Consider the following 21,412-nt stretch of genomic DNA (forward strand, 5'->3'; position numbering starts at 1 on the left):
GGGAACTGACACCACGAATCCTGCAGGACTGCCCATAACTCCGTAAGAGTACCTGGGGGTGGAGTTCTCTTCCGAACAGCAAGTTGCAAGGCATCCCAGATTTGCTCAATAGTGATCATGTCTGGGGAGTCTGATGGTCAGCGGAAGTGTTTAAACTTAGAAGTGTGTTCTGGAGGCACACTGGGATAATTCTGGACGTGTGGGGTGTCACATTGTTCTGCTGGAATTGACCAAGTCCATCGGAATGAACAATGGACATGAATGGTTGCAGGTGATCACATAGGATCCATACGTACATGTCACTGTCAGAATCGTACGATTGCCGGTGTGCCCGTGCGGTTCTAGGCGCTTCAGTCTGGAACCGCGTGACCGCTACGGCCGCAGGTTCGAATCCTGCCTCGGGCATGGATATGTGTGATGTCCTTAGGTGAGTTAAGTTTAAGTAGTTCTAAGTTCTAGGGGACTGATGAGACGGGCCTGAGCTGGCGAGGCGAGCGCATCGCTGCTGTTGCGCGCTTCGCTTACTCGGCCGTTGAGAGCTCGTGAAGAGGTTTTCTGTGCTGTGGGCGCTGCGGAGAGCAGATTGTCGTGCGTTGTTTTGACAACGCGTGCAAATTGTCGTGTTCCGCGCCTCGCAGCATGGGAAAGAAGGGTGCGCAGAGGAAACCTGCCGCTACGAAGGCTCCTTCGGTTGTGCGACTCTCTGAGTCTGCCGACCGTGCAAGGAACTCCCGAGAAGACGAGTCGCGGCCTGTCCCCCCTTTGTACGTCAAGTGCAAAGGCGGGTGGACAGCGCTGTTCGACACCATGACGAATTGCGCTCGGAACGAGGTGGTCTACGAGTCTGTCGATACAGACTCGCTGATCTGCGTTCGAGACGCAAACGTGGCCGACCACAGGACGATCAAGGTCGCAGTGGCCGACCACATCGTCGACGCGCCGCCGGCGCGTGAGAAGGCACCTTCCGTAGGAAGGATGAAGATGACTAAGGCACTCCTCAGGGGGTTGCCTTGGTGCTGTGACGAGGCAGCGGTCCGGGAAGGGCTGCTGCGAGCCGGGTTTGGTAATGCAGCCGCAAGGTTGCACAACCGGACCAACAGGAAGAGGGCGCCGCTCTATGCCGTGACCGTGCAAACGGTCGACGGCGGGAGCGACATCTTCGACTTGCGGAAGTTGCTGGGCTTCCCGGTTACGACGGAGGCTCTCCCGACCGCCATGGATCCTCAGCCCCAGTGCTTCAGGTGCCAGGGCGAGGGCCATGTTGTGAAGTACTGCCGCAACGCGGCGCGGTGCGTCAAGTGCTCAGGTGAGCACGACAGCCGCGCCTGCGACCGCGGCAGCAAAGCTCTGCCGACTTGTGTCCGGTGTGGCGGCCCGCACGTCGCCAGTTGGCGCGGTTGTGCGGCTTTCTCTAGCCGCAGCCGTGCCGGGGGCGGCGAAGCGGCCGCGGCCGCACCGACGCAGCAGCAGAAGAGAAGACGACGTCGGAAACGGCGTAGGGCGGAGATCAGCCCGGTGCAGCTGAGGGACGGCGCAGCAGCAGATCCACCTGCCAGGGGCGGGGACGGTCGCTCGGAAACGGGCAGCCAGGACGCAGCTCGCCCTCCCGCTAAGAGATGTGACCTCGAGCTCGGCATCGCCGTGAAGGAGGCCACAGCAGCTCTCAAAGCCGTCATGGCGGCGGAGAGGGCTGCCTTCGCAGCCGCCGTGGCTGCAGAGAAGGAAGAGGCCTTGAGGCAACTGCGAGCAGTCTTCGCCCAAGGCCTCAGTGCAGTCGTACCAGCGGTTGCCCCAGCAGCACCGCAGGTGAAAGGTGCAAAGAAGAAAACCGCCAGGGCAGTCTTCATCGCGCAAGCGTCGCCGCGCTGCCGCGCCGAACTTTTGTGTTACAGGGAGTAAGCCACTGCGGCCGGCCCAGGAGACAACGAGGGAGCCCAGCCGCGGCACCGGACTGACCCAGCGAACAACCACGCAGTACATAGGTAACGTTGCACGATACCTCACGCTAACCCCCCTCACCTTGCATGCTCTGTCGCAGCTAACAAACCGCTACTGCTCTTACTTCCCGTCCTACTGTCGCAGAGGTTTTTTTTCCCTTGGCGCTGGCCTTGGCACTTTTTTTCCTCTGCTCTTACAACCGCTACCCTTCGATCGCTTTCGACCACTACTATCTCCTGATGGACCATGTTAATGAGTAGCCTTACCCAGACGCATGGATAACATCACAGCCTGCATCCTGTGACGCCTTGATTCAAAACTAACATGCATACGGAGGTGACAGTAGAACTTTTGTGTTGGTCACCACGTTGGTGCGGGCGTGGAGGGGCCCCATCCTTTGTGTTACAGATGTTAAGTCCCGTAGTGCTCAGAGCCATTTGAGCCAGAATCGTACCTAGGCGTACCAGGGGTTCCATATCACTCCAACTGCACACGCCGCACACCATTAAGCCCCACCAGTTTGAACAGTCCGCTGCTGACACGCAGGGTCTATGGATTCATGAGTTTGTCTCTATTCCCATACACATCCACCCACTCGATACAATTTTTAACGAGACTCATCTGACCAGGCAACACGTTTCCACTCAGCAACAGTCCACTGTCGGGGTTGACGGACCAGGCGAGGCGCAAAGCTTTGTGGCATGCAGTCATCAAGGGTATACGAGTAGGCCTTCGGCTCCAAAAGCCCATATCGATGATGTATCGATGAATGGTTCGCACACTGGCACTTGCTGATGGCCCAGCATTGAAATCTGCTGCAATTTGCGGAAGAGTTGCACTTCTGTCAAGTTGAACGATTCTCTTCAGTCGTCGTTGGTCCCATTCTTGTAGGATCCTTTTTCCAGCAGCAGCGGTGTCTAAGATCTGACGTTTTACCGGATTCATGATACTCACGGTACACTCGTGAAATGGTCGTACGGCAAAATCTCCGCTTCATTCGTAGGGGACAATCCCCTCTTCATCGCTACCTCGGAGATGCTGTGTCCCATCGCTGTTCTGCCGACTGTAACACCAAGTTCAGACTCGTCCAATATAGGCGTTGTCCACCGAAGCGCCGTATTTTCCCTGTTTACATATCACTGTACTGGAATACGCGTGCCTATACCAATTTCTTTGGAGCATCAGTATATAAGGTATAGAGATGACGCTGGCGTCGCTGTAATTTAGTTTTGTGTATTGGTATGTTACAAGGACATAAAGGGTCCAATACTATACCTTTTTCAACATAAGAACCTAATATAAAGAAACGTCCGCTCAGCACCATCTGTGCGGCGATTTGCAGTCAGCACAGCGCTCCTGCACCAGTTGTTTTGACGTCGTACCTACGTATGGCACCTCGTACACCAATAAACCATGAATGTTCAAAAATGATGATTTTGACGTAGTGGACAGTGTTTTACCCTCTTGCATTTCCAGATTTTTCGACTGTACCCAGTCCTGTAACAGAATTTTGATGTATTTCCTTAATCCAGTTGTAAATGATAGCTTTATTTTTATTTGGCGGTAATGTGTTTCTCAAATTACAAAACCTACTCCTGAAAATTAAGGCGTTTCCAAACGTGGAAACACGTTCCGAGGTATAACATGTTCATTGGGTTCGGAACAAGAATTGTATTGAAATTTAAAAGCCTTGATGTCGAGGAAAACTTGTCACTATTGTAATTATTGTCTATCTATTACATGATTACTCAACTACACATCAGTACTCAGCAAGTTAAACCAAATTGAGCACAAGTATTATTAAAAACAAATTAAAAATAGCAGACTTTTGAAATTGAAGCGAATGGAAACTAAAAGCAATCTTCGTTTTCAGTACTGGTGAAATGACTAGGACATTAAAGAAACTTAGTTCATTCACAAGTATCACATGCTCCATGGTACAAGACCTCCTCCTGTTTCGAGGTACGCCGCGCGGGACTAGCCGAGCGGTCTGGGGCGCTGTAGTCATGGACCGTGCAGCTGGTTCCGGCGGAGGTTCGAGTCCTCCCTCGGGTATGGGTGTGTGTGTGTGTTTGTCCTTAGGATAATTTAGGTTAAGTAGTGTGTAAGCTTAGGGACTGATGACCTTAGCAGTTAAGTCCCATAAGATTTCACACACATTTGAACATTTCTTTTGTTTCAAGATACAAGATGGTGCACGACCACGAAGTACGATTAACTACCCACATGCCATTTAAATAGTTCTAAAAATACATAAAATGTTACTCACCATAGTATTCTGTACATGAAGAACTAACAGTAGCCACCAAATAGCTTTAATATACAGGGCGTTTGGAAATTTCCGTTACAAACTTTTAGGACCTGCAGAGGGGAGAGAGTCCGTAACATTTTGAGTAGGAACACATGTACAACGGTTTTAGTTCAGATTGGTACACTAAGCAAAAAAGTCTCAGACTTGCTTGTCCTGGTTTGCAATAGTTTAACCTGAATAACGTGTACTACGTCAGATGGTCACCGGATGTGGGGTCGTATGCAGAGTTTAATTTACGAGACTCCTGTAGAGACAGAGGAAGATCTGCTGGTAGGAGTTGTGGCCGCTGGGCTAGAAATAGAAGAGATACCAAGTGGGATAGAGTATGTGTGTTCCAGAAGATGCTTCGTAGGTAGAATATCTGTGACAACGTTGGTGGTCGCCACACCGAGCAGTTGTTGTAATGCATGTGCACTGTTCTTTTAGTACAGTACGCTGGGTGCTTTTTTTTGTTTTGTAATGATATTAACACACAATGCTTGATTGTTAATGCAAACAAATGTGATTAAGTGACAAATGGATGTTTCGTTGCTTGCTTTTGATGTCTTACCTAATACTTGTACTGCGCCACACTCAATTCAGTTCCTAAAGCAGGAGTGGATGAGTCAAACATCTGAAATGAAACCATCACAGAACGAAAACAGTACGTTTCGGAACATGGATTCCTACTCAAATTATTAATTACTCACTCCTCTCTTTTTTATCACACAGCACTTGTACTGTAAGTCTAGAATGCGAAAGATTTACAATTGCTGCAAAAACACAATACGGATATACTAGAGACCCTGTCCAATACACCTGTGCAAAACTTCGTCGGATTTTCATTGTAGTTTCCATTTCGCGACCGATCGTTCCTTACTTTCCGAATAGCCCTCGTATTACGTAGATATTTTATACAAATTTTAGCGATGGCTTTTGTAACAAATTATTATGCAAATATTCATTCGAAGATTATATATTGTGCAACGCGGTACGGTATGTGTTTATTTACAGCGACTGAACGGCGTTTTAGAGGGCAATGACCAACTCGTATGAAAACGGTACCGTGCACATTTAGAGATGGCAATAGTACCGCATAGACAAGGTGTGAAAGGACAGTGCATTGGTGAAGCAGTCATTCGTATTCGTTTGAGAAGGTTTCCGATGGTCGCACGACGGGAGTTAACAGACTCTGAACGTGGAAAAGCAGGTGGAGCTAGACGCATGGTGCATTCGATTTCGGAAATCGTTATATTCAGTATTCTGAGATCCACTGTGTCAAGAATGTGCCGAGAATAACAAATTTCGGACATTACCTCTCACCGCGGCAATGCAGTGGCCGACGACATTCGATTAACGATCGAAAGCAGCGGCGTTTGAGAAGAGTTGCCAGCGTTAACGAACAAGCTACATTGTTTGAAATAACCACTGATATCAATATAGGACATACGAAGAAAGCATCCGTTAGGGCAGTGTGGCGAAATCCGGCGTTAATGGGCTACGGCAACAGACGACCGATGCGAGTGCGCTTGCTAACAGCACGTCATCGCTTGGAACCACTCTCCTGGGATTCTGACCATATCGGTAGGACCGTAGACTGGAAAACCGTAGCCTGGAGTCCGCGATGTCAGTTGGTAAGACCTGATGGCATGGTTCGAGTGTGGCGTAAATTCCATACAGCCATGGACTGAAGTTGTCAACAGGGTGTTATGCAAGCTGATGGTAGCTCCATAATGGTGTGGGTTGTGTTCACATGGAATGGGCTTTGTTCTCTGGTCCAAGTGAACTGACTACTCACTGAAAATTGTTATGTTTGCCTATATGGAGACCACGTGCAGCCATTCGAATCCTGCTTCAGGCATGGACGCGTGTTTTGTCCTTAGGTTAGTTAAGTTCAAGTAGTTCTGAGATCTAGGAGACTGATGACCTCAGAAGTAAGTCCCATAGTGGTAAGAGCCATTTGAACCCTTTGATATAGCCACCCAAGTCACCGGAAATGAATTCTATCGTACATTTACAGAACATAATCAAGAGATCAGTTCGTGCATAAAATCCTGCACCGGCAATTATGCATGCCTCATCATTTACGCATGGGAATTTAGACGACATATTGACTCCTTCCACGTCGGGATGCTGGATTACGCCGGCAAAAAGGATGTGTGGCACGATATTAGGAAGTATTTCATTATTTCTGTCACTTCAATGTATGCGTGTGTATGTGTTGTGAGTGGAGTGTAGCTCGAAACAGGGACCGTTTCATGAACTCAAGACAGAAAACAACTGGATCTTAATCATAACTTCAAGGCCCTTTCCAATCATAGTACGTTTATTAACAGTATTGACCAGCGGAAGTAACGGAAGTAACGGATAGAGAAAAACACCAGAATAGGCAAACAAATAAGGAAATTACTATAGTAATACGTGTGGCTCGGGAGTAAGTTGTTTGGAAATGTTTATAATAGCTCGATACCGAATCAGTACAAAAACAAACAGGTAAAGCAAATGAGCACATCATAAAATCGTTAAGACGATCGAAACTAATAACTGGAGAAAAATTTGTCGCATTGTTCACTTCCAAAACTGTCCATATATTTTATGTTACATCTCCGGTGGTACTGCTATTAATTTCACTACCAGTATTTGTTTTATCGCTGTCATATTTTCGTCAGTCTCTTCCCAGAGTACGTTGCCGTCGCCACTGTACACGGAAGGCACACTGATAGCAATTTAGTCGTTCAAAATGGAGTGAAATCCTTCTGATAGTAAATGGAAATAATGTTTTCGGAGACGGTCTCATATGACTTTTTTACTACATCAAGCACGAGGTAAAACGACCAGATTTTTCTTCGATGACCTGAACTCAATTCTCTACTTCAATTGTAATTCGACATTCACCAACACAAGCATAACTCAGTTACTGATCAACTTAACAGATCTGTGATTAGGTAGTTAGCGAGTCTAGCATTAGTTGTCATCAAGCACTTGTTTAAATTTTTCATGGGATATGTTGCACGTTTCACAACAGTATAAATGGGCTAAAAACGGGTTGGTGTAGCAGCTTTCGTCTGCATGTAGTGTCACGGCTACCATGTGTGTTTTGGTGCTAATTGTTTGAAAATTTTCATTCCCTTCCACCGTGGTATTGTTCGGTATGTCACACAAGACGGACGACTCATCGGTGTTGTCGATCTGGTACAGATATTAAAGAGTGGCTGTCTCGCATTTGGTTCAAGTGACTCTGAGCACTATGGGACTTAACCTCTTACGTCATCAGTCACCTAGAACTTAGAGCTACTGCCGCCGGTGTGGCCGAGCGGTTCTAGGCGCTTCAGTCTGGAACCGCGCGACCGCTACGGTCGCAGGTTCGAATCCTGCCTCGGGCATAGATGTGTGTGATGTCCTTAGGTTAGTTAGGTTTAAGTAGTTCTAAGTTCTAGGTGACTGATGACCTCGAATGTTAAGTCCTATAGTCATCAGAGCCATTTGAACCATTTTTAGAACTACTTAAACCTAAGTAACCTAAGGACATCACACACATCCATCCCCGAGGCAGGATTCGAACTGCGACCGTAGCGGTCGTGCGGTTCCAGACTGTAGCGCCGGCGTGTCACGCATTTGGATAGCATCCCTTGGATGTTGATGAATTTCTCCTAAAATCGTTTGGCAATCTGTGTGCTACTGACGTACGTCGTTGGAAAGAGAGAGGGCTCCAACCGAAATTCCCTTCGAATTTAGGTTTGACCGACTACACATTTTGCCTGCTTTTCTAGAGTCATGTAAATAAGTTACATTGTAATATTTCCTCGCCGAATTTTAAAGAAAAGTACCACTTATGTTTGTGTCTCTACGACATTGCGATGGCTTTTCTTTTCGATCGGTCGCGAAATGGAATCCAAGAGAAAATCAAAAATGTCTTACTTGCTACATTTAGCTACACCTTCCCGCTAGTTCTCTACATAGTCGCCACTCCAACTTCGACGTTTGTCATAGTGCTGTACTAACTTTTTAATGCCCTCGTTACAGAAGGCAGCCGGCTGAGCTTTCCGCCAATTCTCTACGCTTGTCTGCAGCTCAATGTCTGTCCAAAATGCTGTTCTCATAGCCAGCGGCGCTTGCGAGCAAACGAGATGAAATCGGAGAGAGCCAAGGCCGGGCTGCATGGTACCGCAGCTCTAGTGCGCGGCAGAGAGTTGTGCTGAAGAATGACAACTTCAGATGACAATATCCCTCTTCTCTTGCTCTGAGCTGTCATTCGTAAACGACTGTCGCTAATCGCCTGATCAGCTCGCTGAACGAGATCATCGCTTGACACTAGCGTGCTTCCCTGATCGCTTGTGTAATGGAAGTCTGCACAGCAGCGTGGAATGGCCGCGCGATTTAGGGCACTATGTTACGGATTGCACTATCCCTCCCGCCGGCGGTTCGAGTCCTCCCTCGGGCATGGATGTGTGTGTTGTTCTTAGAGTAAGTTAAGTTTAAGTTAGTTTAAGAAGTGTGTAAGTCTAGGGACCGATAACCTCAGCAGTTCGGTCCCTTAGGAATTCACAGTTATTTGAACATTTTAAAAGTCTGCACGTTCCTGCTTCAGAGATACTGCACCACTGCCGTAGTCTGCTGTCGTGCATAACATTTATGTTATGAGGGCTGCATGGTATCAGGCGAAGCCCCTCAGCGTGAAGAAATCGAATGACAGCACGCAGTTTACTACTGATGCGAGCCTCTGTTGTTCCCACCATCTTTACGAGCTCACTGTGCGATCATAACCAAAAAGTGTGATGTGACTCGATCGACGGGCGTGCAGAGACAATGTGTAACACATCTGTACAAAGCTTCATTTGATTTTCACTGTGGTTTTAATTTCGCGACCTATCGGACCTTGAAAAAAATAGCCGTTGCAATTTCTTCGTATCAGCTGAGTGTTTTAAGAAATCCTGAGACTGTCGTGAATACTAACGTATGAAGCCCTCGAAATACCAATGGCCTTACATACACATCAGAATCTCTTCAAAAAGAATGTTGAGGCTACGTCAGTGAACGCAGTTTGTATTTTGCAGTTTGCATTTTTAATTTGTTCGTAGTGGTCATCAGTTCGATAGCGCACGTTATTGGAAGTGTCTGAAATTGCTATGAGTGTGCTAAGAGGTATTTTCAGGTTCTGGACCATACTCACACATCAGAATTTCTTTAAAAGTAAAAGTCTTTCGTAACATAATTTAACAACAGTTAGAGAGATTTGCGATGAGGTGGGACTTTACAGCTGTCAAACGATTGTGAAAGTTTCGTGTAGAAGACCATCAGTTGTTTATTTTTATACTCAGAGCTACCGGTTTCATCAGCAGACCATTTTAAAGCCGAAGCTGCTTACGTCTTGCTTTGGCTTGATAATGGTCTGCTGACCGAAACCAGTAGTACTGAGAGAAAAAAAAAGAGCTCATGCTCGTTTACAATGAAGTTTCATAACAATTAAAGCATTCTGGTTCTTTTTTTATTTTTGGTATGGGCACAAATCCCCCCTCCTCGGTAATGCGCGTTATGGAAAATGCCTTGGTATTCCTAGGGTGAATCCAGCTCAGGACATCCTGCGCACTACACATAGCAGTCACCGGCGGCAAGGGAATAGGGGAATCCACCTCCATCGATGGAACGTCTGCGGGCGGGAATGCTCCGGTAACAGAGTGGCACATCAGGAACACGGGCCGCTGCGGGCGAGTATCGACTGCGCGAGAGATCGATGTGCGCGTCGCGTGTTTTGCGCGCGGGCGGCGGCGGCAGCGGCTGCGGCGCGGCGGGCGCGCTCATTTCCTAATGCCTCCGCCCCCGCTCCGCCCCCGCGGCGGCACCTGTTCGGCACACGGCACCACCGCTGCTCGAGGGCCAATTTAACGGCCCATTGCCGTAACATGGCTGCCGACGGGCTTGCGGCGGCGCAGTAATACTACGCTGCGGTGTCTCCCCCCGGTGGAATGTCCAGCCGGCGGCAGTGTCGCAGCCCATCCACTCCGCCCACAGCCATCATTAACCGGCACGGTGAAAGACAACTAACTGGCGGGAGCGGGTAAAGTAGGTAAAGTTTTAATGCCTCGACAGCGTGCAGCAATGTCCAGTCCGTTACTAGACACAGTGATATATAATTAAGAGCATACTGCTACAAACTCTAAAAAACGACGTGCGCTGAATTATTAGTGATACAAGATTCGGGTGGTAACATAAAAATAAAAATAGCACTTCCACTTTATATGGAATGTATTTGTTAAAAAAAAGAAAAGGAAGTAACAGACAACCGCGTAGTTCTCAATAAACGATGACGTCAACTCAGATACCTCACATTTCTGTTATGGATGGGGAATTATTGGGATAATACAATACGCCATTGCATTTCTCCAGCTTATAATGCAGAGCTATTTTATGCTTTCAATCTCACCCCTTTTTTCGGTGGTAAAGATATTACATGGCTTTGATGAGTGATTCTATAATCTAATTTTAAATGTGTTTGTGAAACACTCTCGTTCACTGTGCCAGACAGACACTGTAAGTGCGCAGGTGCATTGTGTCCATCGGTTACCTCATAAAAAATAAAATCGTAGAGTTACAGAGCAGAGATTCGATGATATTATTGCAAAAAAAGTAAGTTCGATACCAAAGCTAAGGTACACTTTTCCTTATTGAAAGGGAAACGTTGAAGATATACCTTGCGTCAGAATATGCATCGTAGAAATAAATCCCCTGGAAGGATGGGTATAAAAGACGACGAAACGACAAGGCAAACGGACTATGAATTGGAACTTTGAAACTGTCACACTGACAGGAAGGGTAGAGGAGATAGCAGATATGATGGAAAGGAGAAAGCTACACATGTTACGAACAGGAGAGACAGCGTGGAAATGTGATGGCAGTAGGGAAATCGTGAAAGTATATGAATTGTATTCTAGTGGAAATGACTAAGGAAGACAAAAGGGAGTGGGAGTTGTTGTGAGAGATGGTCCAAAATAAGAGGTACGGAAGATAAGTGACAGGGTAAAGAAGATCAGAATAATAACAAAGGGAAGAGGTGTAGAGGCGGTTCATGTGGATACCTTTCAAGTGGGCTGTAGCAGGAGATTATAAGGGGAAGATAACCGTAAACAGAAGAAGAGAAATGGGGACGCCTTAAAAGCGCTATGGTAGAAGCTGCAGTAGCCGTATGCGGAAGGACATGTGGCCAAAAAAGGAGGAAGGAGACACCATGTTGGAATGAGAGAGCCAAGGTAGTTGTGCGAAGGAAGAACATGGCCTTCATACTGTGGTTCCAAGAAAGGACCGAATTAGGAAGAGACAACTATAACAAAAAGAATAGAGTGGCAAATAAGACAATGGCTGTGCAGAGAAGGAAGTGCATAGAAGAATGAACAGAGATAGTGAAGGAAGACAGTAGAGAAAGTAAGAAAGTGCTATATGGAATGGTAAGCAGTAAGAGAAGAATTTTGAAAGAGGATGAAACATTCATGGACAAAAATGAGAAAGAATATAATAACGAAGAGACACTGAAGGAGTACTTTGAAAACTTGTTAAATCCGAACAGACTTGGAGATGAGGATCATATAGAAGTAGAAGTAAAATCTGGATGGGGTGGGGGGATGAAGGCAAAGGTCCTGACGTGGAAAGAAATGGCACTGGAGAGAATGAAAAAAGAAAGGCACCAGGTATGGAGGAAGTGTCGAAATGTTGATGTCAGAAGTAGAAGTTGGGGAACAGTGGCTGTATCGTGTGATGAAGATGTCGTTGAATGAGAAGAAAACTCAAGCAGACTGGAATAGGTCACTAATTCTCCCTATATTCAAGAAAGTGAGCAGGAAGAATTGTAGAAATTACAGAGAAGACGATGTCACGATGTGCGAAGTTATAAGAAAAGATTCCTGACAGCAGAATCGGAACAAAGGTCGAAAACAGATTCAGAGCGGAACTGCATGGCTTCAGATCTGGGAGCTCAACTGCTGACAAATTTGCAGTGAGGCAGCTTTAGGAGCACCACTATGAACTTGGAAAAGACCAGTTGATGGCTTTCTTGATATAGAAAAGACATTTGACAATGTCTGGAGAAGAAAGATCTGGGAAGCAGCAGAAAAGAAGGATGTGGCGAAAGATACAACAGTCAACGAAGAGGAGATATTCTGTGGAACTCTGAGTTGTGTGAAAGTGGGATATGAAAGAACCGAGTGGTTCCAGCAAACAAGTGGTGTGAAGCAAGGTTATGCAATCTCACTTCTCGTCTTCATTGCTGTCATGGATGCGATAATGACTAAGAGGGCAGAAACAGTTTGAGAAGACGAGATATACGCAATGGTGTTCGCAGATGACTTGACGGTCTGGGGAAAGAGAGAGGAGGAGATTTAGAAACAACAGAGTACTTGGGAAGATCCTGTGAGTGGAATGAAATTTAATACAAACAAATTTGAGAGCCTGGTTGCAACTAGAAACAAAGATCTGAGGTGAACAGGTGAAGAAGGTGTCAAGTACTTGGTAAGTCTGACAGAGGAGAATGGAAGGGAGATCAATGCACGAGGCAGATAGGCAGAAGAATTTCTGCGAAGTGTTAGGAGCTTGGTTTCCAAAAAATGCGTTCCACAAATAAGTAATATGTAGTAGTTACTGTATCACAGTTCTGACCTATGGCTCTGAGCACTATGGGACTCAATTGCTGAGGTCATCAGTCCCCTATAACTTAGAACTACTTAAACCTAACTAACCTAAAGACATTATACACATCCATGCCCGAGGCAGGATTCGAACCTGCGACCGTAGCGGTCTTGCGGTTCCAGACTGTAGCGCCTAGAACCACACGGCCACTCAGGCCGGCAGTTCTGACCTATGCATCTGCAACACGGATAAGGAAGAAACGAGATGTGAGCAGATTACAGTCATATGAAGAGAAATTCTTTAGAAGGATATGACGAGGAATGGAAGAGTAAGGGGAATAGTGAAAGAGAAACCCTTGCACAGTAGAACAGAAACTTCAAGGCTCAGATGGTGTGGGCACTTGACGAGAATTGAGACCAACGGCATTCCCAAGAAGGTACATGAGATTGATATGCAAAGGGAAGGAGCAAGAGGAATACGAAGGGATAGACGGCTGAAAGGTGTGGAGGCGTGTTTTGAAAAAAGAGGCTAAGACTGGACCACAGCGAACACAGAAATACGGGGCGAAAACGGGACTAGATTGCGAGGCTTATTATCCATACAGATCCAGCCTTGAGTTGGAAAGTCATCAAGATAAAGATGATGATGTGATAAAACTGGTGCATCCGGTATGGCGTTTTAATTTATTACTTACTAACTGCTACCTCTATTTCCAAGAGAATTTTGTATGCAGTATCTACGTATGCCACTGAATGTACCTGCAACATTATCACTGCATAAGTCATAGTTCGGAAGATATGACGTCATTAAAACTGAGATTGCATGAAAAACTAGCTTATCTTACTACGGGGGGAGCCGCGCGGACCGTGACAAGGCGCCATAGACCGCGCGGCTACTCCGCGGATCAGAGGGTTCTTAAAGTCTGACAGATATACAGGGTTATTACAAATGATTGAAGCGATTTCACAGCCCTACAATAACTTTATTATTTGAGATATTTTCACAATGCTTTGCACACACACACAAAAACTCAAAAAGTTTTTTTAGGCATTCACAAATGTTCGATATGTGCCCCTTTAGTGATTCGGTAGACATCAAGCCGATAATAAAGTTCCTCCCACACTCGGCGCAGCATGTCCCCATCAATGAGTTCGAAAGCATTGTTGATGCGAGCTCGCAGTTCTGGCACGTTTCTTGGTAGAGGAGGTTTAAACACTGAATCTTTCACATCACTATGCGTGAAACTTGCCCGCACGCGTTCAACCGTTTCTTCGCTCACTGCAGGCCGACCCGTTGATTTCCCCTTACAGAGGTATCCAGAAGCTTTAAACTGCGCATACCATCGCCGAATGGAGTTAGCAGTTGGTGGATCTTTGTTGAACTTCGTCCTGAAGTGTCGTTGCACTGTTATGACTGACTGATGTGAGTGCATTTCAAGCACGAATACGCTTTCTCGGCTCCTGTCGCCATTTTGTCTCACTGCGCTCTCGAGCGCTCTGGCGGCAGAAACCTGAAGTGCGGCTTCAGCCGAACAAAACTTTATGAGTTTTTCTACGTATCTGTAGCGTGTCGTGACCATATGTCAATGAATGGAGCTACAGTGAATTTATGAAATCGCTTCAATCATTTGTAATAGCCCTGTACAGACCACAAAGCGATACTATACGGGCTGCGTTTTTACTTTTGCGGTACAGAACCCAAAAAACAGGCAAAAGCAGCGTAGTACAATCTACTTAACTGAAATTCTTTGTTAAAAGTTGCTCAAATACCGGGCCTGTTCTTGTTTTCACACAAGCGACATATTATTTGGCGTACTTGTCCCTCTTTCTACCCTCACATCGTTTGTTGTCGTTCCAAGGGATCTTTGTAAATCTTTTAAAAATAAATCTTTATCTGTGAGCGTGGAAACGAGTTGTTCTCTCTGCTAGTTACGATAGACCGCGAGCTTGTATTGCCGAACGCAGTTAGACGCCCCGAGCGACCGCTTTCGTCGCTTTGGCCTTAAACAGGCCCTGATCAAACAACACGCGCTACAGTTTCCACCGTACGGCAAATCGCTGGCTTTACGATAGCCAAAGGTGTTAACTGGGCATTCTAACACAGCTGCGGCAAGTGGTCGAATACAATCGTATAATGCCTCCGTGCTTCGTAACTGTAGAGGCCGACATGCCGGGCAGCGTATCTGCCGTACATGCCGTGGTGGCCTACGTCAGACAGAGTGGTAACGATTGAATTATACGAATGCGGGGTGTCTGTTCTTTAGGACATGTCCGAAAGAGCAGACACTACGCATTCATACAACTGATTCGCCTCAACGGGCACTGAATCAACCACATTCAGTGCGGATGCACAAAAACGCTCGACTTCCTATAGGAATCTCAAAGTAACGAACATGAAGCACACCGACAGGGATTGCGGATAGGTGGTTCTAGGTGGGAATGTGAGTCGGCCGACAGGCGTCCCGAAATACTCCGCGCAGTTCCTATAAAGACAGCGTCCAGGTCGCAACTGTCTCGTAAGCAAGAGAACCTGGATTCGAATGCCGATCCGCCACACTGTTTCACACATCACCCCTGATGTCCCACCATGCCCTGTTGCAGCTGACGTCAGTAGTCCTTTCCCTTTCCTTTCCTCTCACCCCCTTCCTCCCTCAATTTACGTAATAGTAACGATTCAGTTTGGAGCCATGTTACTTGGACAACGAGGCCAATTTCTTCGGCCATATATTTAAAAAATTAGTAACCCATAAATAAGAAAATAAATGAATTTCCTCTTTGAGTCCGAGATCATTGTGAATATTTCCTGAATTACACTATATAGATCGCTTAATCGGGACGCCTTACGAGGCATAGGTTTCATACTGACACAGATACTTATTTTACACATCAAACAAAGTTTTGTATCAGTTCGGTTTCGAGAGTTCCGGAACCAGTACAGAAAATTGGAAAAGAGATCAACATGAGCATCATTTCCGCCCTTTTTATTGCTCATGAAAACCACACACCGCATGTTGTACCACCACACAGTGGGACCTTCAGAGGTGGTGGTCCAGGTTGCTGTACACATCGGTACCGTACCTCTAAAACCCAGTGGCACGTGTTCTTGCATTAATTCAAGCCTGTATTCGTCGCGGCATACTATCCATGTGTTCATCTAGGCACTGTTGATACATATTGTCCCATTCCTCAACGGCGATTTGGCGTAGGTCCCTCAGAGTGGTTGGTGGGCACGTCGTCCATAAACAACCCTTTTCAATCTATCCTAGGCATGTTCGACAGGGCTCATATCTAGAGAACATGCTGGCCTCACTAGTCGAGCGATGTCGTTATCCTGAAGGAAGTCATTCACACGATGTGCACAGTGGAGCGCGAATTGTCGTTCATGAAGACGAATGCGTCGCCAATATGCTGCCGATATGGTTGCACTGACGGTCGGAGGATGGCATTCACGTGTCGTACAGCCGTTACGGCGCCTTCCATGACCAACACCGGTGTGCGTCGGCCCCAGATAATGCAACCCCAAAACAGCAGGGAACCTTCATCTTGCTGCACTCGCTAGACAGTGTGTCTAAGGCGTTCAGCCTGACCGAGTTGCCTCCAAACACGACAACTGTCTGGTTGAAGGCATACGCGAATGGAACATGATGCCAATCCTGAGCGGTTCATTCGGCATGTTGTTGCGCCCGTCTGTACCGCGCTGCATGGTGTCGTGGTCGCAACGATGCACCTCGCCATGGACGTCGAAAGTGAATTTGAGCATCATACAGTCTATTGCGCACAGTTTGAGTGTAACACGACGTCCTGTGGCTGCACGATAAGCATTATTGAACTTGATGGCGTTGCTACAGGGTTCCTCCGAGCCCTAATACGTAGGTAGCGGTCATCCACTGCAGTAGCAGCCCTTGGGCGGCCTGAGAATGTCATCGATAGTTTCTGTTTCTCTGTATCTCCACCATGTCCGAACAACACCGCTTTGGTTCTCTCCGAGACGCCTGGACACTCCTCTAGTTGAACGCCCTTCCTTGCACAACGTAACAATGCGGACGCAATCGAACCACGTTATTGACCGTCTGGGCATGGTTGAACTACAGACAACTCGAGCCGTGTACCTCCTTCCTGCTGGAATGACTGGATCTGATCGGGTGTCGGACCACCTCCGTCTAATAGTCGCTGCTCATGCATGGTTGTTTACATCTTTGAGCGGGTTTTGTGACATCTCTGAACAGTCAAAGGGACTGTGTCTGTGATACAATATCCAGAGTCAACGTCTGTCTTCAGGAGTTCTGGGAACAGGGGTGATGCAAAACTTATTTTGATGTGTGTGTAAGTTCTAAGCTTTGATCTGATGATGGCCGTACCCGAAACGACGTTAACAATTAATATGTTAAATGCATGAGACTGTTTTATGCACAGAAACATTCTACAGCTTGAGTTGTTGCCATAAATGCCAGTGCAGCCGTGACGACTATAAATCAGTATGCAGAGGAGAAAAATGTGTTCAGGAAAGAAATCCCGGCGTATTCAGGAGTAACGTTGAACCCATTACTTGCTAGTTTAGCGATAAAGTATGTATGTGTAATGACTGTCACGCTAATGACGCTCAGTAACGAAATTAACCAGTAACGGCTACTTTTTGAAGGTTGCGTGTCTCGACAATACCGAATGCATACCTTACGACATATAAATTAGTCGTTACCCTTATAGCCCTAAAGGCAACGGCCTTGCCGCAGTGGATACACCGGTTCCCGTGAGATCACCGAAGTTAAGCGCTGTAGGGCGTGGCCGGCACTTGGATGGGTGACCATCCAGCCATCATAAGCTGTTGCCATTTTTCGGGGTGCACTCAGCCTCGTGATGCCAATTGAGGAGCTGCTCGACCGAATAGTAGTGGCTTCGGTCAAGAATACCATCATAACGACCGGCAGAGCGGAGTGCTGACCCCACGCCCCTCCTATCCGCATCCTCCTTGAGGATGACATGGCGGTCGGATGGTCCCGGTAGGCCACTCGTGGCCTGACGACGGAGTGCCTACAGCCCTAAGCAATATCGGGTGGTTATATTCACAGTGAAGCTACTCGCGGTGTTCCAGTGTGGGCTGTAATTATCGCATGACAGAGAAACTAGGTAGGTATGCTGAAGCTTTAAGGTGGAACCGTTTTACGCTGAAAAAAAAAAGTTATAGTTTGGGACACCAGGCGCAAATCAGGCATTGTATGACATCCCGTCGACATCTTTTTCAACATTATGCCTTTCTCACATGTTTGAGCTTTTCTGCCGTTCCTAATCCATTCCATGTGGAAACATATCTAAACGTCTTTCTTCTATTCAAATGGCTCTGTGCACTATGGGACTTAACATCTGAGGTCATCAGTCCCCGAGAAGTTAGATCTACTTAAACCTAATTAACCTATGGACATCACACGTCCATGTCGGAGGCAGGTTTCGAACCTGCGACCGTAGCGGTCGCGCGGTTCTAGACTGAAGCGCCTAGAACCGCTCGGGCACAACGGCCGGCTTTTTCCATTCACAGTCTCCGATTTACACCTGGTGACCAATATTGGAAGTAATTATTTTTCAGTGAAGATCAGTTCTGCGTTAAACCATTAGAATATCTACCAAGTTTCGCTACCATCTGATAATTACAGACCACACTGGACCTCTGAGATCAGCTGCACTTTAATTATAGCCACCCGGTATGTAAAAATAAGAATTATTGGTCCCTGTGCGTTACTCGGATTTGCATTCCAATGCAGTCCTACTAGAGCCATTTTCATGACGCTGCCTATAAGTCACTACGCTGCCATCTGTCGAAAAAGCATAGAGGAAACAAAGCAAGAAATGAAAGGGAACAGAGCAAAAAAAGGAGTATCAGCAGACGTATTACGAGCTCTGCTAGCGGTCTCTGTTCACGTGCCCTGTAGCTGACTTCTCGGCGAGCGAAGACGTAACAAAGATGCTTTGAGTTAATCCCACAGCCGAGCACTGTGGTGCATAATTAATGGCGAGAGACGCTGAGGCTGTCGGAAGGGCAGCACCGGCCGCACAGAATCCTCTCTTCCTCCTCCCCCTCCCCCCTCCCCATCCCACTCCACCTACCATCGCCACTCCTCTCACAGCGCTGTCCCATGAGGCGCAGATGTTGGCTGCCTGCAGTAGCCGCCAAGTGGTCACGGAAACCCCGACTCTCCCGGCTGTTTGGCTAGCTGCTAATCTTGGCCGCAGGCGCTCTTCTGCTAATTGACATTACAGGAGCTGTGCGGCATTATGCAAAGCCGTAAGGAAATTACGATCAAAACAGCCGCGGCTCAAGGAAATTTTCTTCGTAACTTCATGCCAACAGCAGATCAACTTAATCCGCTGTTTTGTAAAGACGCATTTTGTACAAATATCTCCCCGTTTTTAAACAGATTATATGATAGAAGTAGATCATACTGAATTATCAGTTTTGACTTCACTAATTCGGCTCCAATACCGATTACTGGTTGGTAATGGGTTCCAAAGAATACTCTCCTTCATCAGTCTAATATACTTATCTATTTATTTAACCATTTACACTATGTAATCAAAAGTATCCGGATACCCCCAAAAACATACATTTTTCATATAAGGTGCATTTTGGTACCACCTACTACCAGGTAATCCATATCATCATCCTCAATAGTCATCAGACATCGTGAGAGAGCAGAATGGGGCGCTCCGCGGAACTCACGGGTGCGCGAGATTTCCACGCTCCTACACATCCCTAGGTTCACTGTTCCCGATGTGATAATGAAGTGGAAACGCGAAGGGACACGTACAGCACAAAGGCGTACAGGCTGACCTCGTCTGCTGACTGACAGAGATCGCCAACAGTTGAAGAGGGTCGTAATAGGCAGACATCTATCCAGACCATCAAGCAGGAATTCCGAACTGCTTCAGCATCCACTGCAAGTACTATGACTATTAAGAGGGAGATGATAAAACTTGGATTTCATGGTCGAGCGGCTGCTCATAAGCCACACATCACGCCGGTAAATGACAAACGACGCCTCGCTTGGTGTAAGGAGCGTAAACATTGAACGATTAAACAATGGAAAAACGTTGTGTGGAGTGACGAATCACGGTACACGATGTGGCGATCACTTGGCAGGCTGTTGGTATGGCGAGTGCCCGGTGAAAGTCATCTGCCAGCGTGTGTCGTCCCAACAGTATAATTCGGAGGAGGTGGTCTTACGGTGTGGTCGTGGTTTTCATGGAAGGGGCTTGCCCCCCTTGCTGTTTTGTGAGGCACTATCACAGCACCGGTCTACACTGATGTTTTAAGCACCTTCCTGCTTCCCGTTATTCAAGAGCAGTTCGGAGATGGCGACTGCATCTTTCAACATGGTCGAGCACCTGTTCATAACGCACGGCCTGTGGCGGCGACAATAACATCCCTGTAATGGATTGGCCTGACCAGAGTCCTGACTTGAATCCTATAAAATACCTTTGGGATGTTGTGGAACGTCTAGGGCCTTCAATATCTTTTCGTCAGATGTGAGTAACGTAAACTAGAAGAAGCGTGTGGCTACAGACAGAACGAATGAATATGGAAAAGTGGTTCGAATGGTTCAAATGGCTCTGAGCACTATGGGACTTAACATCTGAGGTCATCAATCCCATAGAACTTAGAACTACTTAAACCTAACTAACCTAAGGACATCACACACACATCCATGCCCGAGACAGCATTCTAACCTGCGACCGTAGCGGTCCCGCGGTTCCAGACTGAGGCGCCGAGAACCGCTCGGCCACGACGGCCGTCATGGAAAAATGGACTAGTCTGATGAGCAGATGAAGTGGAAGGAAGAAAACAAAATAAGAAATGGATGAGAAAAAGCATAGATAATTTACACTGTGTCAGAGATACTCTTTCCTGTTCGACAGAAAGGGAACTGTTGGTAAATGCCGAGAGGGAAGCTACGCCTATGATAAAAGATACCTGTAAACCTGTAATCTCCTCTTTAATTCAAAGTGGTTTTGGATAAGACACAGGTTAAAGGCAATTTCTTGCACAATCGTATAGCTGAAATGGATATGGAGAAAGATTTAATGATATCGAGAGATACAACCAAGATGCTGGGCGTGTGTGATCTACTGCGCTTGCAGAACGATGACAGGTTGGGAAACTACTGTGCATGGAAAGTTACACCAACCCAGAGAAACTGTGAGCAGGCCACGCCTTGAAGTTCTACGCTGAGAGACTATGTATACAACTTAAAATTGATAACGCTAATTTTTATCAGACCGAGCTATTTATTCATTCACTAAAGATATCAGTCATATGCATAAATCATAGGAAACTGTGGAATGGTTTACAGAAAAATCTAGGAATTCTAATCAGTAGCTTTAATTGATTAGATTGGGCGAGAATGTATGCTCTGCAGACGTTTAAAGTCGATCAGAAGATGAATCGCAGAGCTTGTTAATCACACACGAAAAACAGCGATTCTAACCCTGGTGACTAATGGTAAAGCTTATACAAACACACCAAGGCTCTACTGTTACAGCATGGCACAAGTGTCTACCAAGAATGCCCTATGACACCGGCGCT

The sequence above is a fragment of the Schistocerca americana genome, chromosome 4 (genome assembly GCF_021461395.2).
Source record: "Schistocerca americana isolate TAMUIC-IGC-003095 chromosome 4, iqSchAmer2.1, whole genome shotgun sequence".
Lineage (NCBI taxonomy): Eukaryota > Metazoa > Arthropoda > Insecta > Orthoptera > Acrididae > Schistocerca > Schistocerca americana.